The sequence below is a fragment of the Canis aureus genome, chromosome 1, assembly GCF_053574225.1.
Source record: "Canis aureus isolate CA01 chromosome 1, VMU_Caureus_v.1.0, whole genome shotgun sequence".
NCBI lineage: Eukaryota > Metazoa > Chordata > Mammalia > Carnivora > Canidae > Canis > Canis aureus.
The window spans coordinates 89,252,210-89,272,620 of record NC_135611.1 but is presented as its reverse complement, the minus strand read 5'-3'; the positions used below and the strand labels follow the sequence as shown (position 1 = coordinate 89,272,620).

Below are 20,411 nucleotides of genomic sequence, written 5' to 3'. Positions count from 1 at the left end.
GAATACCTACGATGTAGCTAGCTGGCACTGGGCTAGGGACTGGAGTTATAAAGAGGGATGAGCAAGGCCTTAAGCTATCTAGATGGGATCCACATACATACAGATAAAAACCTAACAGTGCTTTGTAGTACTTTTTTTTGTGATATATAATAGTCATATTTCCAAAATGGTACTGGAGTTCAGAGGAAGGGAGAAACAAAGGTGTTTTTAAAAGAAGCAACTCATTACCAGATTGATAAGTGAAGAGGTATAACAAGAGACAGGGGGTCCACCAAAAGTGTCATGGATTCTGCAAAAGACAGTTTTATTCTGGGAATTTCCAGCAAACAAGAATTGTAATCCTCATGTAAAACACTTCTTGAGTTAAGGTTTTAAATTTTCTTTACTAAAAATAATGTTTTCTCATTTTCCTGTATCTGACTTTTTAAAAACCTGATTATTTGTTTATTCCTTTTTACAAAATTATTAAATCATTTTATCTTTAAAAAAGTAAATGAAATAGACATGGCTTAATAATATGTTCGTGTCACTGCTTCCCATCCCAGTGACATACTTTTTTTTCCTGCCTTGGATTTAATAGCTTAGAATTATGGCTGTTCACAAAGAGAAAGATAGACTACACAAAGAACCTGTAGTTTAAATTATTGACTAAATTTTTTGTGCTCTTAATAATACTTCAAAATACCGTGTACATCAGTTGGTCTCAGCATTGGAAAAGCCTTGGGCTGTACATTCTGAGATTTGAAAAAAATAGATTCACAGTGGAAATGAACCAGAGGTTTAGACTAAATAGATATGTTGTAAGAGAACCATAATGATCTTATTTAAATATTTTCCACATTAAAGCAGGCATGTAGTACTGTTATGTTATAGCCATAATTTTTTTAATAAATGAATTTGCATCCATCATAATTTTTTTTATTTCTCTATGGAATTTCACATACTAAACAATGTGAATACTTGAAGCAAATAATCTTTTGGAGTCCAGATTTGAATTAAACTTCTTCCAAGTATAATGATTCCTTTATTAATTTTGAGCTTGTTTTATAAGCAAGGATTTTTTTTTTTTTTTTTTTTTTTTAGATTCGAGAAGCCCAATTAACAAAAAGTCTGGAGATTGATAAGTGGGGTGAATTTCTGATATGGTTGTAATGTTGTTCACTGGGTAAATATTTCTTGCACACCTACTGTGGGCCTGACCTTGAGCTTTCATTAACAGTTTTATCTCGTTACTAATAGACATGTTAATTCCCTGGCTTCATGGAGTTTATATATTATAGAGAAGGGAGGTAGACCCCCGCCCCCAGCCCGCAAGAAAGGCACATCCAGATAATGAAATCATTGCCAATTACAATAAAGATTGGGAAGGAAATACACCAGGGGTGGAGAATTTAAATGGTAGAGAAGCACCTGCCTGGGATAGGGGAAGGGAAAAAGACAGCATGAGCTGAGGATGGAAAGCAAGTAGGCAGCTGCTCTTACAAGGTCTTATAGGCCAAGATGAGGAGTTTGAATTTTATTTCAAATACAGTGAGAAAGGCATTAAAGGATTTTATACAAGGGACTGATCCAAATGGATTTTCTTGTATGATCATTCTCGCCTTGCGGGGAAGGAGGGCAGGGAGACCGGGAGGAGGCTATCATATGAGTCCGGGCCAAAGGTGCTGTTATTGGGGCTGAAGGATAGCCATGAGGATGGAGAGGAGAGGTGGTTCTCAGAAAGCAGCAGGACTTCGAGGAGGGCAGTGGGCAGGCGGGGGGTGAGAGAGAAATCCAAGATGACTCCTGGTCTTCTGCCTTGAGTAAAAAGGGGCTGTTGAATGAGATGAGGAGGTCAAGAGAGAGCATTTGGGTTCTGCTGAGGGCACGTTATGTCTAACATGTTTCTGAGAAATCCAAAGGGAGCTGCCCATTAGATGTGTACATGCAAAGCTAAAGAAAGGCCTGGGCTCTAGCTAAAACTATATTTGAGATGACCACACTTTCCATCAATATGTTGCTTTAATAGATTTTAAAGAAGCATTTGGAGCATAATCGATAATACTGAAGCTCTCTATCTATATAGTACATATCCTGCTTTAATAGATTTTAAAGAAGCATTTGGAGCATAATCGATAATACTGAAGCTCTCTATATAGTACATATCCTGTTCTTTGATTCAGTTGAGGGCACGTGCCAGTTGTGAAAAAGAATGAAGTCCTCTTTGGTGACTCTTCTATTATTCCAGAGGCCTTAGCATGACACACAAGACCTTTCCTGCAGAACCTTCCAGATTCCTGCTGGTATCCCTAGATTTGCCCGATGACAAATAATTATTTCTGGAAGGCACCATGTTGTCTCACCTCCATGCCTTTGCAAATGGTGCTCCTGTGCCCTGGAACACTTCCAGGTTTTTCTCCCTTGCTGTCTGCAAGGCATCATTTACAAAACAACCCTAAGGGGTAGGTACCACCTCCTCAGAGGAGCCTTCCCAGAGTCCAGGCTCCATGCCCCATCTGTGTGCTCCTCTGAGGAACCTGTACCCACCCTTTCCAAGCACAGATTATACTGTTTTTTGACTGCCGCTTGAACCTTGTTCTCAAGCAGTACAGCTCCAGGCAGTACTCAAGGGCAGCGCTTCCTTGGAACACCTACCAGTGGTCTTGTACTTGGAAGGGCTTCTCTCTCTGGCCTTTGTCACAGAAGAAGCTGTGCCTCTTCTCCACAGCAAGTCTGAGAAGCCCAGAGATGTGCCCAGCTGAAGCCCATGTGATCCTTTCTCTGCCATGCTCCAGGGAACCAGGACCCCACATTCCAGAATTCTCTGCACTAATGATGCTGAGCCCACTCTGAGGGCCTCTTTCCCAGGTCTCCTGAGGGACAACAGCCATGCCCCAGTGACAACACTCCAGGGTCTGAAGGATGGGGAGCAGGGTTGTCTACACATGTGCACATGGGCCCTTCAAATGTGGGACAGGACCACAGTGGAGAAGAGAAGGTGGTGGCAGGGCAGGGGTCAGGGGTTAGTCCTTTCTGGCCCAAGACGCCAAGGAGCCTGAAAATTCCAAATCTAAAGCCCACCCTTTTCACATCAGAGGAATTTAAAGTGGTGATGCTGGTGAGGGTGGAGGTACCTGTGGGCAGCAGGTGCCCAGCTTACTGGTAAGTGAACAGGAACCTCACAGCACACCAGGTGCAGGCCCGGCCCCTGCGCCTGTGGGACAGGCCTCTCCTTAGACTGCCTGTGTTGAGCCCTGCCTCCCTTCCAGCACCTGGCCCAGGCCCTGAACAAGCACCTCTGTGTTTCTGAGGGAATAATCCAGTCCTCCCTGGCTTATCTGACTTGTGATGAATCAGGGTGACTGGACATCCCGGAGCCTGCTGAGCTCCACTGCTCCTCCTTACTGGCTACCCTAGTGTTCAAGGCCCATCCTGATCAGCTGCCTGGGGCTGCAACCTGTACTGAGAGTAGGTCTCTACACCCACTATGTGTGGTTCTACAAAGGTGCAAACTGAAGAGCAAATGCAAGTACTTTGTAGCCCACAAAAGCTGCTAAGCCTGGAATGTGCTGGTGCAAAGGGTCCTTTCTCTTGGCTGAATCTGCCCAGGGGAGATTTTTTTCTCATTTTTGACAGAGGTGGGCTTCTGCTAAGTCAGAAGGGGTGCTTTGTTGTCATTCAAATGAAAATGTCCTAAGCTTTCCAGGGTCCTGGCAGGGTAGAAAATGTGGGCAGCTCAGGCCCAAGCGCTTCATTACTGTCAGGTTCATGAGATGCATAAGCTGTAAGCATTCCAAGTGCCAGAATGTTTTGAGTGATTGTCTCCATACCTGTATCTCCTTGCCGCTCCACCAATGTCCCAAACAGGAAGCTGTTCATCCAAGTCCCAAGTGTCCATGCCCATCCCCGGTGCTCATAGGCCTGTCTCGTTCAACACATGTAGCCACCACATAGATAGATGGATCCATAGGTAGGCCCAGCCATCACTTTATCCCAGATCCTTCTGTCTGACTTCCAATAAGGTGAATTGAAATTGTGTTTGGCAAAAGGGGGGCAGGGGGGCGGGCAGGTGCTTTTCTTGAGCCAACACATAGCCCTGTGTATTTTGATGAAAATCCTCCAAGTGCAGCTCTCCAAGGGGAAACAGCCAGCCCAGGCAGGAGGGTGCCTGGAATTCCAGGGATATTTAGCTGTATTCACACTAGGGAAAAGGCACATATTTTTCCTGTTGGATTGCTGATAATAACAACATTGCTCCATCCTTCCTGGATCTCTTTTAGTTGGGCTGAACTTGGGGTTTATCCTGTTCCTGGATACTGAAAAAAGAGGGTATGTTTCGTTTTGAGGCATCAGCACAGCAGTGAACCTTGAGGCATCCTGCCAGGTGAGATTTGAAATATCCTAAAGCTGAAGATTTGGTATTTTGCCCCCCCCCCCACTTTCAAAACGATAGGAATTGAAATAGTTTAATAATAAGATTAAGAATCACTCCCCTGAACTGAATGTACCACTTACCAAGAAGTCTTTGCCAGAGCGGACAGATAAGCAAAAGTCTTGAATTATGTCTTCCCTTAAAAGTAAGGTTGTTTTTTGCAGACCAGAGTGCCATGGGCACACCCAGGTGAGGTTTGCAGATGAAGGCACCTTACTCTAAGAGAAGCCCAATCTCAGCTCGAAGTCTCTCCTACTCAGAGTAGCTGCTGTACAGGGTCTTCATATTTTGCCTTGTGACTCATGCCATATTAAATTCTGATGGAATGAATGATGTTTGTCCCAGAGTATTAGAGCTCTTAATATGTTGTGCCATTCTAGAGGCAGTGAGGAGGTAGAGAGCAGTCAGCATCTCAAAAAACAGATGAGAAGAAGATGCTCCAAAAGGTGAATGGTGGGCCTCTCTGGGTGGGGAGACCGTTGGCCACTTTTACGTTCTTTGTGATTTTGTGGGTCAATCCAATATTTCTACAGTAGATGTGAACTGTACTTAGGATCGTGTTTTGAAAATTATTCCAAAGGAGAATCCACTTTAAAGAAACTAAGAAGATCTTGTGTGAAGTGGATCTAACACAAGAAGAGAAGGGCAGAAAGCAAAAAGAGAAAAGCAAGATACCTCCTTGAAGTATGAAGTATTTGGGATGCCAAGTTGATCACTATCCTTGTTTTTCATCTTATTCTATCATTCTTAAAAAAAAACAAAACAAAAAACAACAACTTGAACATTGATTTATCATCCAGTGCTCAAAGGGAGAGGAAGAAAACATTTATTAAGCATTGACTTAACGTGTCAGGACCAATGATAAGACATCCTGTCTGCCCTCCAGCTGGCGGGTCTAAGAAGTGTAGTGGACAGACTCATAGACACGTTCATTCAACTTTCGAGTCTGTCCGTGTGCCATGCACTGTGCTATGTTTTAGGATTTACACGTAAATAGGGCAAGGTGATTGCCCTGAAAGCAATGGATGGTGATGGCAGTTTGGTGAGTCAGTGTCATGATAGGGGCAGGCTCAGGGCACCCCAGGAGCATGGAGGAGAAGCAGTGAACCCTGATTTAGGAGGAATAGGGTGGGCTTGTAGAAGGAAGTGGTGCTTGAGCTACATCTTGAGGATGAGGAACACCTGGCCAGGGAGAGGGCCAGTGGCATGTCAGGCACCACAATGAATGCAAAGGCAGGCATCTGGCCACCTGAAGTCATCCCATATGGCCGCAACTGTGGGGGATGGGGGTGGCAGTGGGGAGAGAGGTATGAGAGACCCCGTCAGGAGAGGTCATGTGCTCTGCCAAAGACTTTGAGTTCTGCCCCGAAGCAGTGGGGAAGCCACTGCAGCATTTTAAAGAAGGAGCGTGGCATAGACAGATTTGCATCATAGAAAGGGTCCCTGTAGCCATATTGTGCCTCAGCCAGGCTGACTAATGAGGCTGAGGCAGTGATCTGTGCAAGGAACCCTAGGGTCTCCATTAAGATGGTAGCAGGGAAAATGCCAAGAAAGGATCAGAACCAAAGATGACCATTGAGGAGATTAGAGAACTTGATTGATGGACTAGGGTGGGGGGGTGGGTGTTAAGGAGGACTGGGGTGGCCCGTTGATTTGGGGCTTGGATCACCAGGTGGAAGACAGTAGCATTCTCCCAGTGAGGCAGGATATGAGAAATTGCAGCTGGAGCTTATGGGATTTATGGAGCCAATAAGATGCTGTAGGGCCCCTGCAAGCAACTGAAAATTAATACAGATCTGGAGCTCAAGAAGGTTATCTGGGATCCAGTGTTAGTTGGGAGTCATCATAGGTTGGTTGCATTTGAAGCTGCTGGGAATGGATGAGATTATTCAGAAGGAATGAGAAGAAAAAATACAGAACACCCTGTAGATCATGAATCATTAAGAGGGAGCCTGCCAAAGAGATGGACATCCATTTGGGCAGGTAGGGGAAGCCAGGAAAAGTGGAATCCGTGCTCATGCTCGCTCTCAGGGCTGCCATCATGGACAGAAGGGCAAAGGGCAAATGACAGGTGCCAGAAACGCCCAAGCCTACTGTGTCTGCCTCTTTAACAGATGTCCCAGGACATCACCATCCCCCGACCTCTCAAGTTTCTCTTGTTTCTCTAACTTGGCACATTGCCTCCCCAAACAGAATCTGGGCTATGTTAGTAAAGAACGTCGGGAAAGGGACTTAGGGTAAGTGGCTGGCAGTGTTGGCCAAGCCAAGGGAGCCAAGAGAATAGGGGCCCTCAGTGAAGGAGGTCTGGTCATCGGTCACTCCACAGACATTTCAGGGACACTGTATATAGGACACTATATAGGACACTGTCAGGTCAAGGCTTTGGAGACGTCCATGAAGATCATGAAAGATCACTTCTGCCTCTAGAAGTGAAGGCAGGCAGTGCGCACCTGTCTCTGGAGGATTCAACCCCAAGTGTAGGGGGAGTGAGACAAGGCTGTGGCCAGGGTCAGGACGTGGAGGGTCCCAGGAGAGATTGAGCATGCTCCTGCCCCCAAGGTGAAAGCCAAGGTGAACTCTGGGATGATGGAGAATGGGGGCTCCAGGCAGGGGCATGCTAGAAGAAATCTGGGACACACTGTGGCTATGCACCAGACAGAAGGCTGGGGTCACCTGTGCTCCGGAGTTCACGGGTAGGAAAGGCAGCCAGTGGAGGGACCTGTTGTCCCTCTGGGAAGCAGGAGGCTAGCTGCCCAGATGGCAGGGAGGGGGTGTAAGGAGATAAATGGAAGTGGTTAGGAGCCGGGCTTTGGAAGTGAGCAGTGAGCAGCCTGTGTGCTTGCAATCCTGGTTCTGCTACTCACTCGCTGTGTGAGCCTGGGCATGTTATGTAACGTCTCTGTGCTTCTGCCCCCTCGGCTGGAAAAATGTGGATAATAACAGAAACCTGTTTCCAGGAAGTGTTGGGCGACTCGAATGGGTGAACTCAGGCAGCACTTAACACGTGCCTGGCACAAGACACGCTCCGTACAGATTAGCTTTAATAATCATCATGGATGGGACTGAGGGCAAATGCAGCCTGGGGCCCCAGAAACCCCAGAGTGTAAGTGGTTGGCGGAGGGTTAGCAGGGCCCAGCATGGGAGGCACTGTATTCTAGAATGAAAAGAATCAGGAAGTCCTCCAAGACGGGAAGACACTTGACCGATACCTGGGTTCACAGAGAGGCCCCTTCTGGGTGAACAGAGTGTGGGCCTAGGCAGAGGTATGCTCTCTTGAGACCTGAGAGGGCCTTGTGAGGTGCAGGCAACCGTGTGTGTGTGTGTGTGTGTGTGTGTGTGTGTGTGTGTGTGTGTACACGTGTGTACGTGCAGAGGCTCTCTGCCCTGAAGGAGGGAGGCAGGGAGGCCAGCAGAAGAGCGGCCTGAGCAGGAACTCAGGAGGCAGGGCAGTGACAGGATCTCACCCTGACCTGGTGAGGGTGGTTGATGGTGAGGATGATGACAGTGAGTTTTTGGAGCGGGTATTCCATGCCAAGGTCACCAAAAGGGTTTTATAGATGCATCACCCCTCACACCTGCCCCAGGAGAAAGGCCCTGTGGTGCTTCCCATTGCTCAGAGGAGGGAACTAAGGCGCCAGATTAAGTGACTCATGGGCACCGTACAGCTGTCAGAGCTGGACAGGGTGACTCAGAGCCTGTTCCCGTGACCACCACGCCGTCACCATCTGTCCCAACGGTGTGTGGCTCCTCGGAGAGGGTGACAGGTGGAGGCCGGGCCCATGACCTCAGCTAAGCCTGTGGCAGCCTACGGAGAGTGCCTTGATTGTCGTCTTCAGGTTAGAACCCCTGCAGGGAGCTCAAGTGAATGGTGGATGTGGGAGGTAGATACCGGGGCCTTCCAGAACCCAGCTGCTAGCTGGGGAACACGGCAGGACTTGCAGGGCTGGACAGCCGTGAGGCAGTAGTACCATCTCTGTCTGTCTGTCTGTCTACCTAGTCTGTGTGTCTGCCTACCATCTGGTTGAATTGCCTGTACTTGGTTTTACTCTGCCGTGACTTTGGCTGGTGCAGGCCAGACCTGACCTGGCGAGGCCACGGCCAACACCGCTTGACCCACTGGGTCTCCACGTTGTAGAAAGTTCTCCATGGTGGTAATCTGTGCCTTCCCTCCCCTGTTCCCTGGGCAGCTGGGACGGGGGTGGCGAGGGTGGCACCAGGGCAGAGGGGCAGCCGCTCTGAGAAGTGCTGTGATCTTCCATAGGTAGGGAAGCTTGAAACCTTGGCCATGTTGGGCTTCCAGACCTGTCGGTGCCCAGGTTCTGGCAACGTTTTCCTTGTCATTGCCATGCAGGGCTCCTCCCACAGACTCCAGCTCCACCTTTACCTTCTAGGTTCCTGTCACCGGGATGCCCACAGCAGCTGCCAGGTGCGTGCCTTCCTTCTGGCCCTCCCTCCCCATGTCATCTCATCTGGTAATAACACTTTTGAAAATCTCTGTGGCCTCCTACTCAAAAGCCTTGAGCAGATGCTCCGTAATTTGTCATACCCATGGTCGGCTCCCAAGGCCGCGCAGCCCGGGGACTGATCACCATCTCCACCTCAACTCCCCTCTGTTCAGTCAGCGTCATCTTCCTCTGTCACAAGCCGTCTCCTTCTGCACTCGTGTCCCCAACCTCTTACCTCGACCTGTGTCACCTCCCTGTCGTCTGAACGATGCCTCTTACCCTTGGTTCTACAGGTCCATCAAAAGCATCTCTCTGCTCAGTGTGTCTTAAACACAACCAGGCACATAGCAAACACTCGGGAAATTTAATAACTAGTGATTAATAGCTGATTTATGATCTCTTGGCCTTGGGGGTTTTTTTCCCCTCTTTTTAATTCTTTATTGCATTTTTTAGAACATTCCAGATGAGCCCTCTGACTGTGATAATTGAATACTTGTTAGAAGCAAAGCCAAGTAAAAGGAATTAACTCCTAATCCTGTTAAAGACTTTCTCATTATTCTGTGCCTGTGTTTTGGCTTCTCTTCTAAGTGCCTTGACAACAGAGACCATCGTATTCATTATGTGCCCCCAAAGTGGTATATACAGGAATAATGCCGGAATAAATGTCCGAGTGGATGAGTACCCTCCTGGGTGAGGAGCATGTCAGACGTGGTCATCTCATTACTCATGTTTTCCCTGTCTCTGTGCATTTACATCTGTGCCTCGTTGGAAAATGCTCTCATGACTTCTTGATGGTCAGGTTCATTAAGCCCGGAACTATAGAATATTTTTGGATAGAATTTTTCCTCTGCTGGACGTCTTTCTGCCTTCAGCAGCATTCTTCATGAGCTCAACCACAATCCTGCTTACACCCTTCTATGTTCTTCCAGACTCCCCACAGACACACACACACACCCCGCCCCCGCCGCCCCCAGCACCTGGTGCAGAGGAAGTTCTTTCGGGTAAGCCACCAGCTGTCCTTTGCATTTGGGGCATACAGGAGATCTGTTACTTTGGCTTTCTCAATAGAAGATGAAACAGATCCAGAAATGCTTTGCAAACTGCTCTAAGAGCAAAACCAAATAGATTTTGGTTCTTTACTTCTGAATCCAAACATTGTCTACCAGTTATAACTGGCTTTATATTTGCATAGGGTTTGCACTGTTCTTGCTATTGTAACAATTAAATAATTCCTGGCATGTAATCTTGGGGAGGAGGAAGATGGGAATAGTTCAGAAGTAAAATGTGGACAGAAAGCATAATCTGGTAAATTTTTAAAAATGAGAAACTTTGCAGTATGGTAGAAATACAGTATTGCAAAGTTGGCCTCATACCAAATGTGTAGCAAAAAGTGGGGAAGCAGACATTTAAGCATTATAGAGGGGCAACAAATCCAGCTGTGTGAGATCTTTAGTGATTATTCCAGATGTCTCTGGGACAAGATGATAAAGTAACAGTGTTGGCAAATCTTCACACATTCTTTTCTCACATGCCAAAGAGAAGCCCAGGTGTCATGACTCCTGACCCTCTAACACCACCACCAAATACACCTACCCACCCATTCGATGTCTTTGTGTATTTAAATTGAAAATTGGAGCAGGAGGAAAGTGTGCAGTAATGGTGTTTTCTTGAAAGGCTGTGAGTTGCACCAGTCCGAGAGCCATGAATTGCACAAAGTTGTTTTCATGGGCTGCTTCCTTCTGTCTACTGTTTGCAGAGAGGACTTGGTTTGAAAAGGCTTATGAATTCTTTGAGCACCACCTTTGTTGAAAACACACATTATGAGTGTTTCATTTTATGCTGAGCCTTTTGTCATTGCCATTTATAGCTATTCTGTTTATTCCCTTTGTGAGATCCATTCTGAGAGTGAATGTGTTTCATGAGAGAATATAAGAGCCCCGCAATTTGTTTTGATTGGTCTCCATTTTGATTCCTAGGGAGCAGGTGCTGTAGTTGGGAATTGGTTTTGGCAGTGCCTTGGTTATATAAATATTAGATACATGAAATGAAGCCTCATTTAAATTATATTCATCAGAAAGGATAGGGGAACTTTATGTTGAGTCCAAGAGCCCCACGGTTCTGTTTCTATAGCATTAGAGCCTACAGATGAGCAACATACCTTGTGTCTGAACACAACGTGTGTATAGGTGACCTCCTTCCCTTGTGCATCCACTTCACATGCAGATTGGCTGTATTTCTTCAACAGTTTCTGCAGATACTCTAAAGGAAATAAATCTGGCCCTATGATTTCTTAATATAACAAGTTTCTTCTGGTCTGGAAAATACAGGCATTTTTACTCTTCAAACTCTGTCAAGGATTATTTTCAGTTTGATGTATTTTTGTTATACTTATATTGAATATTTAATTTTATATGTGTATTAAATAACATTTAAACCTTGGAAAAATACTTCATCCCATTTTTAAGGCTTGATTTTTCCTACTTGATGCTTCCTACTTGTTGCTATTTATTGCCAAAATCACATTAAAAAAGTATCAAACTGCTTAATGCCCTGGAAGGACTGCCATATTCTCCTCCCCAACAGAGTTGTTTACAAGGCTGACATTTTCCTAAGAATGGCTTTTGAGGTTTTCATGAATATATATAAACTTTCACAAGTGTGTTTTTATTCAGGCGAAGAATTGAACAGGGACTTATGATCATAGGTAGAATAAGCGATCTGAAAATCTGTTTGTAAACCTTTAAGTAACATTCTAACCTTTGGGCTGCTTCTGGGTAAATTCCTTTAAACACACACACACACACACACACACACACACACACACAAATTCAACATCTTATGCACACCCTCGAAACTATGTTAAATATGTTCCTTCATGCTGCTGGGTCTTTCTCTAAGCAAGCTGCTGTGGAGCCTGGCATCTTGCTCACTTTGTGCTTCTCAACCTTGTGTCCCATGAGTGCTGCTCTAAGTCCATTTTCGGTATTCTGCAGAAATGGAGCTTTCCAGGCTCCCTGTAGGCTGATTTGCATAGTTTCTCCTCGGAGAACCCAAAGTAGAACACATACCACGTTATACTGTAGCTGTCCCCATGTCTGTCTCTCCTGCTAATGTGACTTCTTTGAAGACTAGGATCTTTGTCTTTATGGCTTCAAGGCCCCATTCACTGCCTGACATGTAATGTTCAATTAGTGAATTGAATGAATGAATGAATGAATGAGAAAGAAAGAAAGAAAGAAAGAAAGAAAGAAAGAAAGAAAGAAAGAAAAGGAAGGAAGGAAAAGAAGGAAAGGGAAAGGAAGGAAGGAAAGAAAGAAGGAAGGAAGGAAAGAAAGAAAGAAAGAAAAGAAAGAAAGAAAGAAAAGAAAAGAAAAGAAAGAAAAAGATTGCATGAATTAGTTTGCTGGCAGGTAATGAATATGAACTCAGAAGAGCATAATTTAAACACAAATGACGAACATTGACATGCAGGCATGACGAAGGCCCCAAATATTTTTTAATTGCTTTCCCTATTGGGAAATGTTCTAGATAGTGTTACCATATGTAGTCTGAATGGCAAGAAAACATTTGAATATGGCTATCTTGTGGAAGATCTATTCCCATAGGGCAGGTTGCACTTATAATGAGCAAATAATTAATGAGTCTTCTCCTCATTCCAAGGAGGATCTGAGATGAGGCTCTACCCAAGAAATGGCAGTGGCACCAAACCACTGGCACTAATGCAATCAGCAGAATTCATGGCAGAAGAGACATAAATAGGAGCCCAAGGTCCCAGAGAGTTAACAGCAGACATGGACATAAACCCTAAACCTTCAGAGGCCTATTCTCCTGTCCTGCCCATTCTTCCTTGTAGCTTAGCTTCATCAGTATTTAATGAAGTGTCTGTTTTTATGAGAAGACCAGTAAGGACTTGTGGGTAGTGCCCCTCACCTCTTGCATCTGTCTACAGGTTGGCCTATGTAGTTGGGTAATTAGATAATTAGCTGTTTTCCCCTTGCTCATTTGGCCTTGCTTATTAGAAAGCAGACACGATCTGTGACAAATTAAAAATATGGACTTCTCTGGCCCTAGCTAGAGGTTGGAAGTGTTACCACTAACTCCAATATGGCCTCCAGGTGTCACAGATCTAAAAGTTTTAGAAACTCTAGAGTTTTCAAAAACTTCCCTACCACCTTGTAAATTCAGAAATGCCCTCTAGGTTGAGACTCACTGATGTAGAACAAATTTTACAGAAAAGAATTATGTAAATAAATATTGTTGGCTAACGTTTTGATTGCATTTACAAATTGAAAAATGAAGTGTGCCATTTATTAGACAATCTTCTGATTGTTGGATAACTAGGAGAGAGAGAGTGCGTTATTGTGGAGAGCACAGATTTGAAGTCAGACAACTCCGGATCAGATCTCAGCCCTGCCACCTCTTGACTTGACCCCAGGCACATTGTCCCAAGTCACCGCCTCACTCCCACACTTGATGAAGAGGCCACCGAAGAGCCTGACTACTTTGTAGCCATCTTCTATTTAAGCTCTCTGCAGATCCCGGGAGTCATAAAAATAGAAATGTTTGTACCAGCTCCTGGCCTACCTCCCAATCCACATTTCCTTTGAGAATCATGTTATGTTTCTTATGCATTATCATTAGCTCATATCTGCTTTCCCCCTTTCATTTTATGTTTTATATGTTATTCTGTGGCCTGTCATCAGCCTGTGTGTCTTCAAAGGCATATGTCATTCTTCTTTTCAGTGTCACAAGACAGTCATCCCTTGTGGGATGCATTTCCAGGCTCCTCACATCAGATGGCTTTCAGTGGGCTGGTCTGTGGGAGCCATAGACAGGGATTGGCGGGTACAGGGGGTAAGGAGAATCCAGGATGTTTTTCCCCATCTTCTGCCTTTGGGGGAGGGGGGTGTCTCCATAAGTGACTCTGTCTTCCCCATGCCTCCCAATGTGCCTCTCCTTCTGTGGCTCTAGTGTCTACAGTCAGCCTTCACCACAGTGTTCTGGTCCCAACAGATGACCCCCAGCCTTTGAGGTTTGTTAACACCCCTTTCTGTCAGTGTGTCTCTAGCCTTTAAAGCCCTAGTGGCTTCCTGCTGATGTGAATCTCTGCATCTCATCGCCATTTTTGCCTAGCTTTTCGGCTCACCTGTCAAGTTTATACCTAATTCCATGTATTGAGTTCCCTCTCTCTTGTTTTTAAATTAATTTATTTACTTCAGAGAGAAAGAGAGCATGAGTGTGAGGGCCCAAGGGAGAGAGAGAATCTCAAGCAGACTCCACGCTGAAGGCAGAACCCGACATAGGGCTCGGTCCCCCAACCATGAGATCACGATCTGAGCTTAAACCAAGAGTCAGATGCTTAACCGACTACACCACCCAGGCTCCCCTAAGTTCCCTCTCTTAACACACCCGGAATGGTTTCCGTTTTCCCTACTGGACCCTGACAGCTCTTTTGAAGTAGTAAAACATCTTTATTGCCTTTCCTAGTCAAGGTGATTAAGATGATCCTAAGCCTATGAAGCAGGCTGAAAGTATTGATTCCCCAGACTCACCACACAGAGGTAGTGATTTGGTTGTTGTGGTGTGTGGACCAAGAATCTTAATTTTCAGAAGGCTACCGGGATGGTTGCAATGCCCAGCACTGGTTTAGGAAACAATGGGGCCAGGCTAAAGTGGAGGTGCTTGGCGAGGGAGTCACTGTGTTCGTGCAGCCACTAAGGACTTCACTTCTGCATTCCAGGATCACAGCAAGAGCCTGAGTTGGCAAAATTAAAAATGAATACCTTCTATGGGTGTTATAGGACAGTCAGGTATACGTGTCAATAGCACAGGCTAAATGGGAGCATGCTAAGGGATTATTTGCAGTGTGAAATGAGATCATATATGGGGCAGCTTCTCACACATAGTTGTTGCTCAACAAATGATAGTGTCTCTCCTTCCCTCAAATTAAGTGAAAGCACAGAAATGTAGAAAGCTATGAAATCATGTAAATTATATATTTCTGAAGCCAACAGAATCCAGATACTAAATATCAGAATGGATAGATAAACAATTAAATAGTCAAAAAATTTTTCATTGCTTGGTATGTATCATGGTTATCTGAGCTGGTGTCTCAACATTCTAATCATATGACACTGTGTTGGCTCTGTTTAATGTCAGAAATAATTTAAGAAAATAAGTTCTTGCTGGGAGTCTGTATCAGATTACATGTTAACACATTTCCTAAGGAGACCTGAGCCTTATGATTATGCCCTTACTTGGCCACTAGAATTTCTGCATTCCAGGTTCTTGCCAGAGACTATAACTTTGAGTGCTTCACTGTCCAATTCTTATCAAAAGGTTGGTTATGAGAAATAATTTTCATGGAGGATTGCCTGAAGGATATGCAGTCCATTCATTCCTCATTTAGATAGCCTAAATATTATTCATGGTTTAAGTCAAGTCATTAGATCTCAATGTAATAGCTTCTTGTCAGTTTCCCTTGGCAGGATTAGTGAAAAAAGACACATCTATCCTTATGGAATTTTTGAACTCTGTGTTAAAAGAGGAAACTCTCAAATTAAGAGTACAATTCCATTTACAGTTGCATCACAAATAATAAAATACCTAGGCATTAACTTAAGCAAAAAGATGAAATACCTGTATTCTGGAAACTATAAAACATTGGTGAAAAAAATTAAAGTCAACACAAACAAATGAAAACCTATTCTGTGCTCATGGCTTGGAGGAATCAATGTTGTTAAAATGCCCAAACTACCGAAGCTATCTACAGATTTAATGCAATCCCTATCAAAGTACCAACGTTTCTCACAGAACCACAACAAATCCTAAAATTTGTATGGAACTGCGAAAGACCTCAAATTGCCAAAGCAGCCTTCAGAAAGAAGAACATAGCTGGAGGTATCACAATCTCAGACTTTAAGATCTACAAAGCCATAGTAATCAAAACAAGATGGTACTGGTATAAAAATAGACACATAGATTAATGGAACAGAGTAGAGAGCCTAGAAATCATCATTTATTAGGTCAATTAATCTACAACAAAGGAGACAAGAATATATAATGGGGAAAAGACAGCCCCTTCAACAAATGGCGCTGGGAAAACTGGACAGCTACATACCAAAAAATGACACTGGACCACTTCTTTATACGCAGAAAGTCAAAATGAGTTAAAGACCTAAATGTGAGACCCAAAACCATAAAACTCCTAGAAGAAAATACAAGCAGTAATGTCTTTTTTTTTTTAATTTTTATGTATTTATGATAGTCACACACACACACAGAGGCAGAGACATAGGCAGAGGGAGAAACAGGCTCCATGCACCGGGAGCCCGATGTGGGATTCGATCCCGGGTCTCCAGGATCGTGCCCTGGGCCAAAGGCAGGCGCTAGGATCCCCAAGCAATAATTTCTTAGATGCCACCCATAGAAACATTTTTCTAAACAGGCAAGGAAAAAAAAAAAAGAAAAACTGTTGGGACTGCACCAAAATAAAAACCTTTTGCAAAGCAAGGCAAACCATCAACAAAATAAAAAGGTAAACTCCTGAATGGGAGAAGATATTTGCAAATGATATGTACACTAAAGGGTTAATATCCAAAATATATTTTTTAAAAAAAACTTATACAACTCAACACAGAAAGACCCCAAATAATCCAATTTTAAAATGGGCAGAGTACCTGAATAGACATTTCTCCAAAAAAGACATCCAGATGGCCGACACGTGAAAAGATGTTCAACGTCACTCATCATCAAGGAAATGCAAATCAAAACCACAATGAGGTATCACCTCACACCTGTCAGAATGGCTAAAATCCAAAACACAAGAAATAACAAGTGTTTGGTGAGGATGTGGGAAAAAAAAGGAACCCTTGTACACTCTTGGTGGGAATGCAAACTGGTGTAGCCACTGTGGAGATTCTTCAAAAAATTTAAAAAAGAATTACCATATGATTTAGTCATCCTGCTTTTAGATATTTACCCAAAGAAAACAAAAACACCAATTTGAAAAGGTATTTTTCAAATACTTTTCAAATACCCCTATGTTTATTGCAGTGTTATTTGCAATTGTCAAGATACGGAATCAATCCAGGTATCCACTGATAGATGAGTAGATCAAAAAGATATGGTTTCTTCATACAATGGAGTATTACTCAGCCATAAAAATTAATGAGATCTTGTCATCTGCAACAACGTGGATGAACCTAGAGGATATAATACTAAGTGAAATACATAGACAGAGGAAGACAATTGCCCTGTGATTCCATTTGTATTTGGAATTCAAGAAACAAAACAAATGAAAAAAAATAAAAAGATAAAAAAAATAGACCCTTAAATATAGAGAACAAACTGGTGGTTACTAGAGGGAAGGTGAAGAGGGGAGGCTACGGAGTGAAATAGATACGGGGATTAAGAGTATACTTATCTTGATGAGCACTGAGAAATACAATGAATTGTTGAATCATTATGTGAAACTAATATAACACTGAAACTAATATAATATAACACTGCATGTTAATTACACTTCTGTTGAGAGAGAGAGAAAGCTTGCACAGGTTTCTAGACAGAGAAAAACAATTAAGTGAGCCAGAGAGGGGCATCAGACTAGCATGACATTACTCACCTGTGAGCCAGGAAGCAAGAACAGAGCAGTACCATATATATAGAAAGTTGAAGGAAGAGGACTGAGCTAAGAATCCTGTAACCAGCCAAGAGATCTAGCCATATATGAGGCCAAAAGAAAGCAACATTTCTGGACATGGAGTGACTCAAAGTGGGCCATCAGTGTCCCACTGCTGAGGAAATTAAAAAGCATTCCAGCCAAATAAAGTTGAATTCGAAAAAGGTGTTACAGTAGAGGATGAAGAGCCAGAGAAACAATGATGATCAATGAACCTTGTAAAACTTTCATCAAGTCTAAGGAAATGATGAGAATGTGACTGTGAGCTATAAATTTTCATTTAAGATTTCTTCAGACAGAAGATCCATGTGGGCTAAGAGGAGATGTTTAGTGGTTCAAAGTAAAGCAGTCAGTGAGAAAGTTAAAATACTCTGAAATACCCCCTGTGGATGAGGAAGAGAGAAGAGATGTTGTTGTAGATTGGTTTCTCTAGAAACAGGCAATGAAACAGTTTGGGGTCCAGGATACTCATTAGAAGTCCATACCTGTGTTATGCAAAAAAAGCAGGTTGAAGTCCTAACCCCTGGTACCTGTGAATGTGACCTTTTTTGAAAATAGAGCCTTTGTCACCAAGTTGAGACGATGTCATGAGGGTGGTCCTCACACAATGTGACTGATGTCCTTATGAGAAGAGGAAAATGTTTTGTGAAGGCAGAGACACACAGGGAGGACACTGAGGACAGACCCATGCAACCACAAGGCAAGGAACACTCAGGGTCAATGGCTGCCACCAGAGGCAGGAAGAGGCTGGGAAGGATTTTACCCAGAGCCTCTGGGGGGTATGGCCCTGCTGACACCTTCACTTTGGACTTGTAGCTTCCAGAAACGTGAGAGAATAAATTTCTGCTGTCTCAAGGCACACATGTGGCGATGAGTACAACCTGTGAATGGAGGAGGTAGGGAGCACAGTTGGGCAGGCAGAGGTAGAAGCCAGGCTTCCATGCAAGACCCATGAAGCCAGCCCAACTTGGGGTTGGGCTGCTCCGTCATTCAGTCATGGGATGTGGGCAGCCTCGGGGACACCATTGCCTGGGTGAGGTGGTTCTTCACAGAGACAGCCATAGGAACACAGATTTTCTTAATGATTTAAAAATAGAATGATAACTAAGCAGATATACATGGAATGAAATGTTTTCATTGCTAGGAGGGAAAAAAATGGAATTATGATTTGGTTAATCCAGCACAGAAGAAATGGGTAAAACTAAATAACAATAAATTGTAGTTACAAGTAAATAAATATAATGAGAGCAAACCAGACATAATCATAACACAATAGATGTGAATTTGTTGAAATCCCCTTTCCAACGACAGACTCTTAAATTGGCAAAAACAAAAGAAAAACCTGGTTTTAAGCTATTTGTAAGGAACACAGACAAAACAAAATGACAACCAGAAAAGTTAAAGAAATGAGCAAGGCTATGCCAAGTATGTGCAAATAAAAGGAAAACAGAAGTGGTGTACATCAACCACAGTGGAACCAAACTAAAATTATTAAATAGGAGAAGAAAAGGTACTTCTAAAAAATAAAGCGTACATTTCACAGGAACACTGTACTACATGCATTATACACTGCCAGTGTTGTTATGGAAATTTTAGGGCAAAAAACAAAAAGAAATATAGGAGAATATGATAGAACTATAATCATGGTATCATACCCCAAGCAGGAATAAACACCCTTATTCAAACATCTTTAAAGTTGTGGTACTTGTATTTCTCTGGACCAGACTTGTTAAGTGAGTTAACTATTTGAAGGACCATTACTACATTCCTTTCTATAAAAAGGCTGAAGCGTCAATCCAACAGTGCAGGAAGCCTACCTGCTTATTGACATACTTATCAGCCCTGGATGTCCACCATCTTTGAAATGTTTGCCAACCTCATGGGCAGATAATAGCTTCTCAGACCTTTTAATTCCTGTTCCCTTACCACTAATGGGGCTTACCCTTCTCACAGGTTGATCGGTGACATATATTTCCAGTTCATGTCCTTATTTTTAAACTGTGTGGCTTGTCTGTCTTCTTTTATAATCAGTTTGTTTCATCTCCTAGTATATTAGACACTAACCCTGTCATATGAGTTGCAAACTCTCATTCTTTTTTTGGCCTTGTTTATGGTGTCTTGTGCTGTAGACATTTTAAATTTTTACAGGGTCAAATCTGTTCATTGTTCCTTTATGGATTTATGTTATGGATTTACTGTCTGACTTGGAAAGAGACAACCAACCTGAAATTATACAGGTGTTCCCCCTATATATTCTTCTAATACCTTTCTAGTTCCATTTTTAACGTTAAGTCTTTCCTTTATTTTGGCTTAAACTGATTGCATTGTATTATCTCTGTAGGCAGCTCTGATCTTTGTTGGGAGCTGAGGTAGAGAAGTGGATAAATAATAACCAGTCATTTCTATTTTAACAGAAACTTGGGAAGGAAAACATTTTCAACAATGAATAGGTCCCCCACCATGACCGACTGCAGATGACTTGCCATTTCATTCACAAAGGTAAGAAAATATAGTCTATGTTTTTAATTAATTCCAACAGACTCACAATAGAGTGCTTACCTCGTTTATATTTACTTACAAATATTCTAAATCATCTTCTAGTTCACAACCTTTAACTTTGTCATTATCAAATTTAAAACAAATGACAAATAGAAACAGGAAATTTTCTGAATGTCAACATGCCTCAGGGGGCAGAATAGAACCCGGGAGATTTGGTTTCTGCTATTGATTACTGCATGCAGTTCAGTTTTTAAATAGCATTAGTGTTTTCCTTATTGTTAAATGTAGAGTGCTCTTTGCAAAATCCTTGGAGGATATAGCAAAATTTTAAAATGAAAACCCACGGCAGCCCGGGTGACTGAGTGGTTTAGTGCCA

At 43.3% G+C, this 20,411-nt stretch overlaps 1 protein-coding gene across 5 annotated transcripts in view; it reads left to right on the top strand.

Moving 5' to 3' along the window:
* The window catches only part of PIP5K1B (phosphatidylinositol-4-phosphate 5-kinase type 1 beta), a 300,319-nt gene that overhangs the window by 93,002 nt on the left and 186,906 nt on the right, over positions 1-20,411 (top strand). For 4 of the 5 annotated variants that reach the window (XM_077907918.1, XM_077907928.1, XM_077907937.1 and 1 more), the window contains one exon: positions 19,951-20,035. The gene's annotated coding sequence lies outside the window, so the exon portion shown is untranslated. Of the gene's footprint in view, positions 1-8,132; positions 8,248-19,950; positions 20,036-20,411 lie in introns of those variants that run through there. The other variant, XM_077907942.1, reaches the window with a different exon arrangement.